Source organism: Macrobrachium rosenbergii, chromosome 12 (assembly GCF_040412425.1).
Source record: "Macrobrachium rosenbergii isolate ZJJX-2024 chromosome 12, ASM4041242v1, whole genome shotgun sequence".
Taxonomy (NCBI): domain Eukaryota; kingdom Metazoa; phylum Arthropoda; class Malacostraca; order Decapoda; family Palaemonidae; genus Macrobrachium; species Macrobrachium rosenbergii.
Window position 1 is genome coordinate 33,290,671 of NC_089752.1, and position 13,942 is coordinate 33,304,612.

General features: G+C 36.4%; 1 long non-coding RNA gene across 1 annotated transcript in view; it reads left to right on the forward strand.

Annotated features, from left to right (window-relative positions):
• LOC136843615 (uncharacterized) overlaps positions 1–12,841 on the forward strand; it is a 166,712-nt gene extending 153,871 nt beyond the window's left edge. The window contains exon 3 of the long non-coding RNA XR_010854605.1: positions 12,724–12,841. This is a non-coding gene — a long non-coding RNA (uncharacterized lncRNA). The remainder of the gene's footprint in view (positions 1–12,723) is intronic.
• Positions 12,842–13,942: the final 1,101 nt, after the last annotated feature.

A 13,942-nucleotide genomic window follows, 5' to 3' on the forward strand; every position in this document is an offset into this window, starting at 1 on the left:
TATATATATATATATATATATATATATATATATATATTTATAATTATTGAAATATAAAAGTGCTATGTCGTGCTTATCAGAAATGTACGGTAAGATCCACAATGAAATACCTGTTATAAAACTTTATATTTTGAAAATATATGTGTGCTAAAACGTGGAGCTTTCATCCATCTACTGCGGACTTGAGTAAACAAGTCCACAGTATTTTGACGAAAGCTCTAAGTTTTTGTACACATATAATTATAATGCATAAAAGGTTTTATAACAAATATTTCATCTTAGATCTTACCTTTCATATATATATGTTTGTGTGTGTATATATAATACATAAATATAAATATATTATATATATATATATATATATATATATATATATATATATATATATATATATATATATATATATATATATATATATATATATACACACAGGGGATTGTGCCAGAAGCGGTTGGCATTCCTGTTCCCAGTAAGTTTATTGGGTTGACGTTGTTAGCCTCATGCCTCGTTTTTATCCCACCAGGTACCTGATTCACTGCTTAGAATGACAGATACAACGAGTTTATTTAAATATATGTATGTATGTATATATATATATATATATATATATATATATATATATATATATATATATATATATAATATTGTATATGTATATAAATCTATACATATGTATAAATATATGTCTCTCTCTTTCGTGGCTTATGGGTAACTTCTTCAAGATTGCCTCTCTCTCTCTCTCTCTCTCTCTCTCTCTCTCTCTCTCTCTCTCTCTCTCTCTCTCTCTCTCTCTCTCTCTCTCTTTCTGAGAGGGTGTTCAGCAATATGCACCAAATTGTAGGATGGAGCAGCGCCTCCTAATTGAACGCCATTAAGAATGCCTCATGATTACAAATCTAGCCCATTCATTTGGGGGTTCATCATCCTACTCTTAATTACCGAATCAGAGGGTGAATCGTAAATTAAACCTGTGAATTATAATCATTATCCGGGGGCCCTTGCCCGGTCAGACTGGTATCTTGTATGGTTTTTTTTTCTTTTGATTTTTGCTGGGGTTCCGTTTTTGTGTGTATTTGCGTAAAGAATTTTGTTCCTTGTACAAATGCCATATCTTGTAAAAGAAACCAGCATATTTCTTTTGCTGTCCTTTGGCACAAGTTTACAATTACACTTTACGGTTTACTTCATCATATGTCTTGCTGTGCTGTTCCAAGTCTCCGTCACAGAAGAAAAGTATACGTGTTTTATATTTAAAGTTTATATTTCTATGTTACTCAAGGACTGAAGGAAGAATATTGAAATTATGGCCAAGAAGGGCATCTCGGATACTTTTATTGGAAACCACGCTGATAACTTCGTGTGCGGTGCAACATGCAAATCGCGTTCACCCCGAAAGTTGCTGAGTAAGAAAGGAAAGTTTAAAGGACCACCTTTTTGATAATGAATATCCATGATATTTTTTGGGGATTAAGTAAACATTTCTCTTTAACATTAATCATCTCAAGGCTTTGAAAGTATGGAGAGAGAGAGAGAGAGAGAGAGATGCAATAATTCTCTGGCGCCCCTTTAGTGCACAGACTGTTGCAAGGCTTTGCAAATGATCGGAAAATGCTGTCAGAGTTACGACTATTGTTGCAAAGTGTTGTAACAGTATTCAAGAAATTATTTGCAGCTGTGTGCTGGGCCATTAGAGAGACAAACAGACAGACAGGGAGAAGGCATACATTTTGTGTGAACGTCAGTGCTCGATAACGAAGTGCTGCAGGAGAGAGAGAGAGAGAGAGAGAGAGAGAGAGAGAGAGAGAGAGAGAGAGAGAGAGAGAGAGAGAGAGCTTTACATCCTTATTTATTAGGACCGTAACTCTAGTTTTCACGAGGCGAGGGAGCAGGTGTGCACAAGCGCATTTGGAGCCTTTTTATTCAGATTTGTTGGCAAAATTTTGGCTTTCCGTCAAGTTTTATCTATTTTGCTTCATAGCGTGGAAAGATATATTAGATAAGAGATACATTCAGCCGAGGCTCTTTTGTCAGAATGCCTCTCACGTGAAAGGTAATAAACTGTAAATTGTGATAGCAAAATGACCACCCGTGGAGCGATAAACGATAATGAGAGCAGTGCGTAGGTGAATAAATAGATAGATGGGGAAAACAGACAAGAATGCTTTTATTTAACGTGTAGTAAATGCGTAAATTAACAGTTAAATAAAGATATGAAAACAAGACAAATTATATATTATTTAGGATAAAACAAGTAGTTTTTCCAGGTGGCAAGACAGTTACGTTACATGGTTGTCATCGTAACCGGGGCTCTGTTTTATTTCCTTTATATTTCGTTCCCTTTCTGTGTGCTAATAGGTTTTATTTTCTGAACAGACAGACAGTGCATTGCCTTCGTGCAGATTTAAGAACAGCGGCATAATTATCCCATGTTTCATTTTGATTCTTAATTTACTGCGATTCGTTTGCGCAGTTTATTTTGTTTGAGAGATTCACTGTACAAATAAGTACAGTGAATCTCTCAAACAAAACTTTAATCTTTTAATTCTCCCGTTTTGCTTATCTCGTAACGTTTCTGAGCTTGTATACATATGCTCTCTCTCTCTCTCTCTCTCTCTCTCTCTCTCTCTCTCTCTCTCTCTCTCTCTCTCTCTCTTTCTCGTATTGGGAGCTTTCTCTCTTAACAATCGAGAGGACCCAGACTCGAATCCTAAGTGAGCACAGGTGGATGGGCACGCTCCGTTAAAAATTCTTCATGGTCCTGTTGACCAGAGCAGTGAAATTTGTACCTGATAGCTAGTCAACTGTAGTTGATCACAAGCAGGATACTGAAGGCTACTCTCTCTCTCTCTCTCTCTCTCTCTCTCTCTCTCTCTCTCTCTCTCTCTCAATGAACGACCGCTTCAGATTCAGTTTGTAACCACTCATTCTAGTTACCAAATTTCTGGAATAGTTTGCGCATGCGCATATGCCTTCCCACATAGTGCGATGGTGACAGATCTCAAGTTTATGAATGGAACGACAACAATGCCGAGCTTCGTGTGCATAAGTCTTGGGCCAGGACCTTTGCTGATAAGGTCGCAGTGCAAGGTCATCAGAGTCAGTTGATTTGTCACTGCTAATATTAATGCTATTGCTACTGCTGGTATGTGTTCTATTAATTAACCTTTTTTAAACTGCTGTTGCTACTGCTGATGTGTGTTCTATTAATTAACCTTTTTTTTTTAAATAAATGCCATTTCTACCAAAAGGTTGGTTAATGAAAATGACCACAGGCGTTACTATCTCGTTCATCCAGGATATGTCGAATTAAGTATGTGACCCTTTTGCAGAAAATTCTCACGACATTTATTCCATTCATACGCTCCCTTAGAAAGCTTATTATCATTGTTTATATTAACCACTGCACGGGCAAATTTGATAATAAGTATGTTTCTCTTTGATGTTGGGTATATCATAATCCGACATCGTCTGCCTGTGTCTCTTTGTGTGTCAAAGCTTAAGGAACATAACTTCTTGGAACTTTCCACAAAAATGCATTTGTAATCAGGACTGTCACCCTTTAGGATGATGGAGATCTTGCAGATTCGAATGTAGGTTAAACAGTAAGTTATTTTCCTATCAGCATATTACGCAAAGACACTTAATGTAATAGTCTAGGCCTTTGCATTATGTCATGGCGTATTTATATGATCTTTTTCGAGATCATTGTTTTGCCTTTAAAATTAAAGCTTACCAGCAACATTGCCAGTGTATTACATAGTATGTTAGTAAAAACACACGCACATATACACACACATATGTATATATATACGTGTGTTTGTCTGTGTGCGTGCATGTGTGTGTATGTGTATGTAATGGGAGAGAGCGGGAGTCAGCATACCTCATATGTATAAAGATAGCAGTTATGATTAAAGAAGCCATACCTACCGCTTACCAGAAGTGTTTTCACATACTATCTGTCTTTCTGTATTAGCATATTTATCCGTACGTCTGTCCTTGTGTAGGGGGGTGGGGGTGGGAGTGGGGGATCGTAGGGGTTTGCTCTGTGAGGTATTCTGGAGCTTGGGAAGTGTCGAGACATGAAAGGAGCCATTTCATTGAAACATCACGGCCAATTGGACAGCAAGATTTAGGGGGACATTCTTTCTTAATTGAGCGCCTAACTGGATTTCGCTCTTGAGAGAGGAAGTAGCGGATTTGGGACAGTTTTCAAGTGTTTGTCTTCCTTTTCCCTTTCTTTCTGTCTGTACCTCTTCCCTTTTTATTTATTTATTTTTTTTTTTTTGGCGGGGTTATTCAGGGCTCTTACACGAATGCCCTCTCCTACTTGCCGTTCTCCGTTTCTTCCTTCTGATCCCCGATTTGCTCGTTGTTTGGTACTCTATCTTTCTTTCTTCCACAGTCTTCCTTTAAAGAATTTCTTTACTTTAAGACATAAATTGTGCATCTGAGGAGAAGAACTTCACGTTTTGTAGAGAACGCTACTGACTACCTTCTCTGAACCGAAATGTGAATGAAGACATTCAAGGGCACTACTACCTTCAGCTGATGAAATTCCTGGGCGATGAATCACCCCATTCATGGAAGGAATTGGCAATATCAGTGTATTTACAAAAGTAGGTTATCCTATCAGATACCTAGAATTTTCCACCATCGCGAACGTGGTTGATAAGTTGTAGCATAGTGATGACGTTGTGGAATTTGAAGTAGAAAGAATTTCAGTATACTATATTTTTCCCTTACTCGTTTGGGATACCGTGTTTGGTCTTTCATTTACCGGTTCAGGTTGCAACAGTATCCAGGAACGTTGAATTATTCAGCAAAACGTATTTTCAATGAAAACAAGATGGGCATGGCTGCCCAAATGGAAGGCATGTACAGCGAAAAAAAAAATATTGATGGACTTTCCTTCTAAGGTGATGACAGATCCACCTCCATCATCTTTTTGAATATGGACTGGCTGGATTATTCTGAAAATTATTCTTGGAATAGATATGAATGATTGATCAAACCGCATAATATCTCTGGTGATTCAGAGATTGGTATAAGCAATGCGACCCATGGAGTGTTGCAACCAGCTTGCAGTCGAGAGGCTCTTACGATCAATGACAGAGTTATATCTTCTAATTAAATTAGAGCGGTGACATCACGACGGAAATCGAAGCGAAAAGCAGGGTCACTGGCAAAGATGAAGCACATGGATTAAGCTATGTCAAGAACACTTCGAGTGGCAGGTCTCCTCACTCACAAAATCTGAATTTGTGAGTTTATTATTTCTTATTAAGTCATGCTGAAAGATTTGGTGTTGCAACGGCAGTACCATTTATTTCTTTCTTTGTTATCGCGCCCCCTCTAATATTATATCTGGTAAGAATATTAATTTTTATGTAAATTATTTTGCTATACCGTTCCTCTTTATTTGTTATTTTTATATGTAATCCGCTTTATTCCTTTTATGTCTCTTCGTTTAAGAAAGTTTACTTATAAGTGTAATGACCATTTTGGGTTGATGCACATGGATATGTGCGCATTAATAACGATAACAATGTTCTGATTTACCCTGAACACCACTGGTTATGACATTAGCAGCATCGAGAAGGATAAGGTAATAACTTTAAATTTATTCAGAGATATAAGCAATTCACAGCTAATTAGTAGTTTAACTCACTTTTGTGTCTACAGTAACTGGTAGGATACATAGAAATACCGAATTGGAGGTGCATGTACATAACAGATTATTAAATTATATCCCTTATTTCACCGTTCATTGAGCAGATTAAAGTATTATGCGGGCAATACAATAATTAAGAAATGGAGTTCATCTACTCTGGATATAAGTGCTACAAGGTCATCATCATTCTCGTGTCATAATGAATAAGTTTTAGTTCGGTTCAGTCTGCCTCAAAATTTCCGGTTACACAATCTTTACCATTAACATCTGCAAGTCACATCTCGTAATATTTTTTCTCGTGTGCAAATGCACAAGTCATGTCGGGAATGCAAGAGAATATCGTTTATTATTTTTCCAGATGCTTGATCTTTTAAAGAGATCTGATTTACTGAGATATTTACTTTTCAAAATCATGGTATTAGATAGATACTTCTTCCTTGAACGAAGGAAGACCTTTAGGTTGAGAAGACAGCTCTGGAATAGGCTTACATATTCTTGGGTGCAATGTGTAAATATTACGGTTTACATCAATAAATAAATACGGAGGTAACATTGCTCCAGTTTTTGTCGAGTTCATTTCCACTGTATAGTCAACAACTCATCACATATCATTTATGGCTGATAGTCTCTCTCTCTCTCTCTCTCTCTCTCTCTCTCTCTCTCTCTCTCTCTCTGTGTGTGTGTGTGTGTGTGTGTGTGTGATTTCATGGAAGCATTCCTCCGAAACCTGATAACTGGAGACTTGTGCAAAATTTACTTTCGATGTCTGCGGTATTCAGTGTTTGACGAACATTCACTGGTGATTTTGCTATCTGACATTATTTCATTTTAATTCTGGATCGTTAGGTATTATTTACTCTAATTTATCTTAATGTATCGACCTCTATAGTCTAGGAAATATATTTATTCAGTTATTCATTTTTTCAATTATCTGAGTTTCTTGTAGAGGCCTTATCTCCAGAAGATCTCACCCTTCCGTAACTAAGTAGGACGTTTATGTAAGGATTAAAATTGATAGCTCGATGTCCGCTCCCGCACAAAGATGACCATGAGGCTCGTGAGGCTTGTATGCCGACGTCCTCTGGCATGAAGTGGCATTCCCCATCCACGTCTCGACGAATCCCAACGTTGCTTTTCTCTTATCAGAGGACGAGCGGTGTAATGAACTTGTCCCATTGACGAATAAAGTATCGTTTTACATGGGTCATTTTGCATCACAGGCGCTGTGCATGCCTGCGCGTGAGTCATTTTGTTTGCTTATGAAAGTTAGTTACACGAGCTTATTAAATTCTATTGGACTACGAGTGTTTGATCTTTTCGCTTAAAATGCATAACTTTAAATTCAGCAACATTCCCGAAGGATCCACTTGCCCGAATTTTGCGTCGCCCTGTTGGTGCTGTAGAGTAAAAATGTCTTGTAATTTCGTAGAAGATTACGTTTATTGTGAAGTCTCATGAATTTAGCACTGTAACGTTGAAAATCTCAGTGATAAGGGATTGGCTGACATCGTTATAGCTCTTTTTTTCAGATTAGCCAATCATCCTTAATTAAATCTGAGGTAACAGAAGACGTCTACTGATCATCTCAAGCAACATGTTTTTGGTGTATTTTCTTTTAATATTAGAAATCTCTTGATCATACAGTATTATGAAAAGCCTCTCGATGGGCTTTCCTGTGTTACGGTACTGTTTTGAGATTGTCGGTATTCAGTGTGAGAAAATTCCTATCCGGTATAACAGTGAAGTGCTCGGATGTTCAATGTGGCCTCGAGACTTGTAGTGCCATTTGCTGGAGAATCTCAGTAAATGAAGCTTGCTCGCTCAATCATGTTTTGCCCGTTTAATGTGAATTGTGAATCTCGTTCTTTGGTATTTTGTCAGTTGTTTACGATTGACAAGTTTATTCATTCATGTTCAGTCAGTTTAATGTGGTTTACGAAGCGCATTCATTCACATTTTGTCATTGGTTTACGAATCTCGTTTTCAAGTTTTGTCAATTGTATGCGAATTATGAATTTATTTGAGGTTTTGCCAGTGGTTATGCCATTTAGGAAGATACTCATGCAAGGTTTGTCTACCAACCAAGCCTATTCTTTCATTTTGTCAGTTGTTATGCCATTTCCGAAACTCGCTCTTTTATTTTTTTGTGCCATGTAAGTAGAATGTGAAGCTCTTTTCTTTATGTTATGTCACTTTTATTCGATTTGTGAAACATATTCAGATTTTGTCATCTGTAAGAGATTTATGGAACTCGTCCATTGAGGTTTATATCAAGTTTATGTATTTGTATGCATAAGCCTTTGGTACGGACAACGCAATGTCCTTACTGTTTCTGGCCTGAAAAAAAAAAATTGGGGTAGACTAAAAAAAGTTGAGCTGAACTTCCCAAGAAAGATAGAATAATATCAGAATAATATCGGAACGAGAGAAAACCGAAGCAGAGAGAGGGATATCAAAAGCTTGGCCATTGAAGACAAAATAGTTACCAAATCGTACAGATTAAACATAATCAGCAATATATAAGACGAGATGGCCTGGCGGGTGTTACCAGAGGCTGCACGAGTATTGGAGGAAGTCTCTTCAATTGCGTTTTGCACCGAGATAAGAACGGGGTCATTGATTAGTCTGAAGGCTATTTGATTCACTCGCCTTTCTCATGGGAGAGTAATAAGTAAAACTGCCCTAGAATTAATTCCTCTTGTCCGCTGTTAGCAGTCATTATCAAAATTATTATATATAAACGCTTTGTCTACGTAATTAGTTTCTTGTTATTTTTCAGGAAGGGGTTGATAGGAGAATCGCTTGGTTATTATAAACTAATTACCGAATTAAAGGAGAGATAAAGTAAATCTTCATATTGTTCCTCACGTAAGGTGTTAGAATGATTAAACTTTTACACCGATTACTTTGATTTCTTCATCTTTTTGTTATAATTTTTGTCATAGATGAGGACAAGAAGGTCATGAGCCACCCTGTTCTATCAAGCCATGAGTACCGAACAGGTAACCTTCTTGTGAAGTCATTCCTAAAATTGTCCAGTAAATAAGAAAACTGAAATGTCAGAACAGTCCCATCCAATGGAGCAAACTACTGAGAAAGAGTTGACCTATATCTCTAGTCTGTTGTGTGAGAGGAAATAGCTAAGTATCATCCTAAATTTCGCTGTGGATTTCAAGATGACACTTGAATCACTGCCACCAATGCTTTTCACCCTTTGTTTACTGTAGCTGAATTCTCCGAGCGTATTGTACACAAAAGGGATTTTAACGGACAGGTTTATGGATGTAGTGTCAATTAAAAAGCAGGTAATCCTTGAGGAAATGGAATATAAATGTCCTCTGGGGTGAGCTGTATAAAGATCTTATCTTCGTGATTTCCCTTCCATGACTCAGGATTTAACTTAATGGTAAATACCCTCTCAGAAGGTGTCTTGAAGCTCCCGACATGTGAATTACGTAGTGCTCGTAAAAAGTCGTTGATGATAATCTCGTTTGATGTTTCTAATATGATTCAAAATGGTGTTATGTTAATGGAGCAAGCTTTTTCCATATAGTGTCAGTTTTTTGGGCGATATGTTTTCTATATGTAGAATATATACACGTATTTGAGTGTGTGTTTGTGTGCATATGTATATGTGTGTGCGTTTGTTTATGTAAGCTCAATTTAATTGTAAATCAGTAAATTAGAAAGATAAAAGAATACTGGATTGACCTTTCTCGACTTGTTACATCGTAACTGGACCATTCATTATGTATGTTAAGGTAGTTGCACGATCATTTTTCACGTGTACCTCATTCTTTTTAGTCTTTCTCCTTCTGCCCACCCACGATGATGTGAAATAAGCCTGTTTACCCAGCAATTCTATCCACGTACCTTCTTCCGGACGTACATATGGTGACATTATCAGTAAAGCTTAATAAACCCATTTCTTTTCTATTGGAAGATATCTGTAATTGCACAATTCACTAACAGCAGCGCCTTTGAGAACCTGCCCTGTCATTCGAGGCGTCGTCTCTCTCTCTCTCTCTCTCTCTCTCTCTCTCTCTCTCTCTCTCTCTCTCTCTCTCTCTCGAACTGAAGTCCTCTTCTATACACGGGAAGGCTGAACTCCACAGTTTACCTTGAAGGATTCCACGTCCGAATCAAATCATAGTGTGAACTTTAATGAACGTCATTCAAAGCGTTTTTATGAAAGCATTACTGGCATCGACCGTGGTCTTTTCTCTTTCTTTTTTTTTGGCATTACTGGGGTCCTGGAGGCTTTTCTTGATAATAAAAAATGAATTGATGCACTTTATAGGGAGGTGGGTGGTTAGATTGTTTCTTTACTATATTTTAGTATGGAATTATATGAGCATGAAACGTAATTATTACATTTTTTGTATCGTATGCATGATATTTCTCCAGGGGAGCAGACTCTTGATTTTATTGTTGCATGGTTAGATGCTATCAAAGCGCAATAAACTGATAAATGATTAAGACAAGCTTGTATGTTACAATACCCCTGTCTTTTTCAAAGTAAATGTTTTAGTAATCAAAGATACATTTGGTGAAAGCGGTTAAGCTGGAGACATCTGAGGAACGAATTCTGTTTATGAAGATGTAGTTGGAAACTATACGCGAAATTTAACATTAGAGAGAGAGACAAACAGAGAGAGAGAGAGATACGATTCAGTTCAAGGTAATGAGGGTAGAAAGTTGCGGAAAATCATCTACGATTGAAAACGAATGACTTGACCTGACATTTAGAAATATTTTAGGCAGTCATCGTTGAAGTCCATAAAGACAGTTTCATTTAAGGATTTCCTTTATGTGAAGCTTTAAACCCTAAGGAAAGCACATTTCATTAGTGTTAAGAAGCAATAATGAAAATTATTTGTTGAAGATTTCAATTCGTCCCTGTAACTCTAGCTTGGAGGTAGCTATCTCGCCTGTAATCATACCTGGCTTCAGTAAGGTCTGCCTGAACTTAATACTATATGCTTATTTCGATGGATTAAGACGCGGCCCACATATGGTGCGTACCGCCTCCGGGTTAAAACGAAGACGTTCCAGTTTCGTTTCTCTTTTCAGATTTTAGATCTGTGATTAGTGCTGTGTATATGGTAAAGAAAGAATGTTGTTTCAGTTATATTATAGCTATATATGTTTCTTTATGCTGTTATATTTCAAAGATTTTTTTGTTTCTTTTAGCCATGTTTTCTTTATTTTTTCATGCATGTTAACATCCTTCCGATAATTTTGGTTTAAAACTGGACACAAAACTTGGCAATTGTTTCTGGTCATTTGAATATCACCTTCTTGTAACCTCTAGAGTCTAGAGTGCTGTTGTTGGTATCAAGTTTAAGCAGGATTTGTGCCATCACAGACTCTTGCTCTCTAAGGAGCCTTTAGTTCAACGAACTGATTTTAGTATTTTGTTATTCTAGCCAGTCTTGAGAAATTCTGGTATTATACATACTTATATATATAAGTATGTGTATATACATACATACATATATATATATATATATATATATATATATATATAATATATATATATGTATATATATATATATATATATATATATATATATATATATATATATATATATATATAAACGATTATTTTATAGATCTGAAAAGAAACACTTCTCATAAATTTGAAACTTCAGTAGTCTTTATAGTTTTTACTAATTTGTAAATATGCACGTACACCAAATTAGAAAAACATTTATTATTATTATTATTATTATTATTATTATTATTATTATTATTAACAACACAAAAGCTGAAGCTTGTATAGGCCTACAAGACTTTTCGTATCTCGTCCTTTCATCCCCCAGCGCGTCACAGCATACGTAGGAGGCCGAGGTGATTATGAGCGAATATTAAGTGCTTCTCATTTTTTAGCGTTAGACTCTGGAGTCATACCATCATACATCAAAGGCTTTTATCGCTTTACAATCTCGTTATCATAAGGAAAGTCTCAAGGCCTCGCGTGTGAGTACGGGGAATCTCTCTCTCTCTCTCTCTCTCTCTCTCTCTCTCTCTCTCTCTCTCTCTCTCTCTCTCTCTCTGTATATATATATGTGTGTGTGTGTCTGTCTGTAAATATATTTATATTTATTTATTTATATGCATATATTTATATATACATATGTATATATATTTACTGTATATACAGAGAGAGAGAGAGAGAGAGAGAGAGAGAATAAATAGGACTTTCTCTCTCTCTCTCTCTCTCTCTCTCTCTATATATATATATATATATATATATATATATATATATATATATATATAGAGAGAGAGAGAGAGAGAGAGAGAGAGAGAGAGAGAGAGAGAGAGAGAGAGAGAGAATAAGCAAGACTTTCTCTTTGTTGAATGTCTGTCTTATTCCTCCCTCTTGAGTTCCTTCCTACCTATCCTCTCCAGCGCATCTGCTTAAAAGGTTATCTCGCATTCCCATCTCCTGCCCTTACACCTTCTGCTACAGCTACTACAACAGGTGCTCTGGGAACAACGCCCCGCCGTCGTCTTCTTTAATACCGATCACCTGCTTTGTTGCGTGCGTGTGTGCATGTGTCAAGCCCTTCGTATAATTCCTTGAGTATTTATTTGACTTTATTATATTGTAGGAATTCTCTCTGAGCTTCCTTGCACGATCTTTGACGCAGCTTTTTAACATCGATATTGGGATATCAAGTTCATTATTATTATTATTATTATTATTATTATTATTATTATTATTATTATTATTGCTAAGACTCACAACCTCGTGAAAAATAGTTGTGGAATAAAGATCCACAATTTTATATTAAATTGTATTACTGTGTAAAAGATGAAAACAAAGACTCTCGACCACTTTTACGTAAACACTGATGAGGAACACCGTTCAGGGGTTTGAAGTAATTTGTTTTTATCTTTTACATAGTAATACAATTTAATGTATAATTGTGTATCTATATTATTATTATTATTATTATTATTATTATTATTATTATTATTATTATTATTATTATTATTATCCTGAAATTGATTATTAATCGTGTTTTGTCTTTAACTTCCAACAGCCATAGCTGCCTGCCTCCCTGTATAATTGCCGAGTTAAGGTAAGTCACAGTAAATATGTTTGCCCGGTTAATGATTGACGCTCCATGCGTCCTTTTTATGTAACATTTTACCTTTCTAATTTCTTTAGTTTCCTTGGACGTTGATAAAGTATGTTATGCTCATTTTGTGCTATGAGTATTGTCAGCTTTACTCATGGGTTTTCATTTTCTTCCCATTTTGCCTCATCTTTATTCTTTTTCTGTTTTTATTGCGTTTAGTCTGTGTTTTGGTTTGGTTTCTTGACAAAACTCCTTTCATTTTCACCAAGTCGTTGACAAGAGCTAAGATGAAAGAACTATTCTCAGGAGGACATTCACGACTATGAAGGAATATTCTCCAGAGCATATTAATAAACGTTTTCGGATACTTCCACCTATTTCCACTAATCAGCGTGAGCAGCTTTCCCCAGTGTACTTTCATCCGTGGACTTCATTATCTGTAGACTACCGTTTTTACACACAAGAAATATAATAAATGTAGGACTGCACATTACAGAATGTTACGTAGATGCTTTTCTGTCAGTGACCTGGCCAAATTAAATCCCTTCGATTTCCCCTGAGTTCATTTTAAGAATCCGATTTCTTATTTAGGAGATATTTTCCTTTCGTTACCCAATTTGATTAGGGCAACTATTGCACGCATTACCCATCCTAACTAGGGCAACCACTGCCCGTCTCAGAAATTCTTTGAGAAATACAAAAACAACTGAAAACAGTTTTTTAGATTAGCAGATTATCAGCAGACAACCAACGGTCAGTCGTAATTTTCTTGCTGTCAGTATACCTGGAAGAAGAAACTGAGCGAAAAACAACTAAGGGGCAAGAAAAGAATTTTAAACCCTCGTAAATCGCTTTTATTATGTGTAATGTCATTTCAGACAGAATTGTTGTGTTTTCTTTGCCATGTATCGTATGCCTTGTGATGGGAGGGCGTAATAAAAACTGACAATCCTTTGATAGTAGAAAAGGCGGGCATGCGAGCCTCTCCTTCCATCCGTCCATACTTATTTGCAACCGTAAATCATCTTTGAAAAAACAATACGTGGTCAAGAGGAAAATGAGAACCTTTATGCCTCCGTCTGTGATTTATTCAGTACTTTTTTGCCGGGTTTTCGGGGCTACTGCCGGGCGTTCCTTCCGTATTACTTTTGGTACCCCAAGAGAATGAGAGCTCCATTGT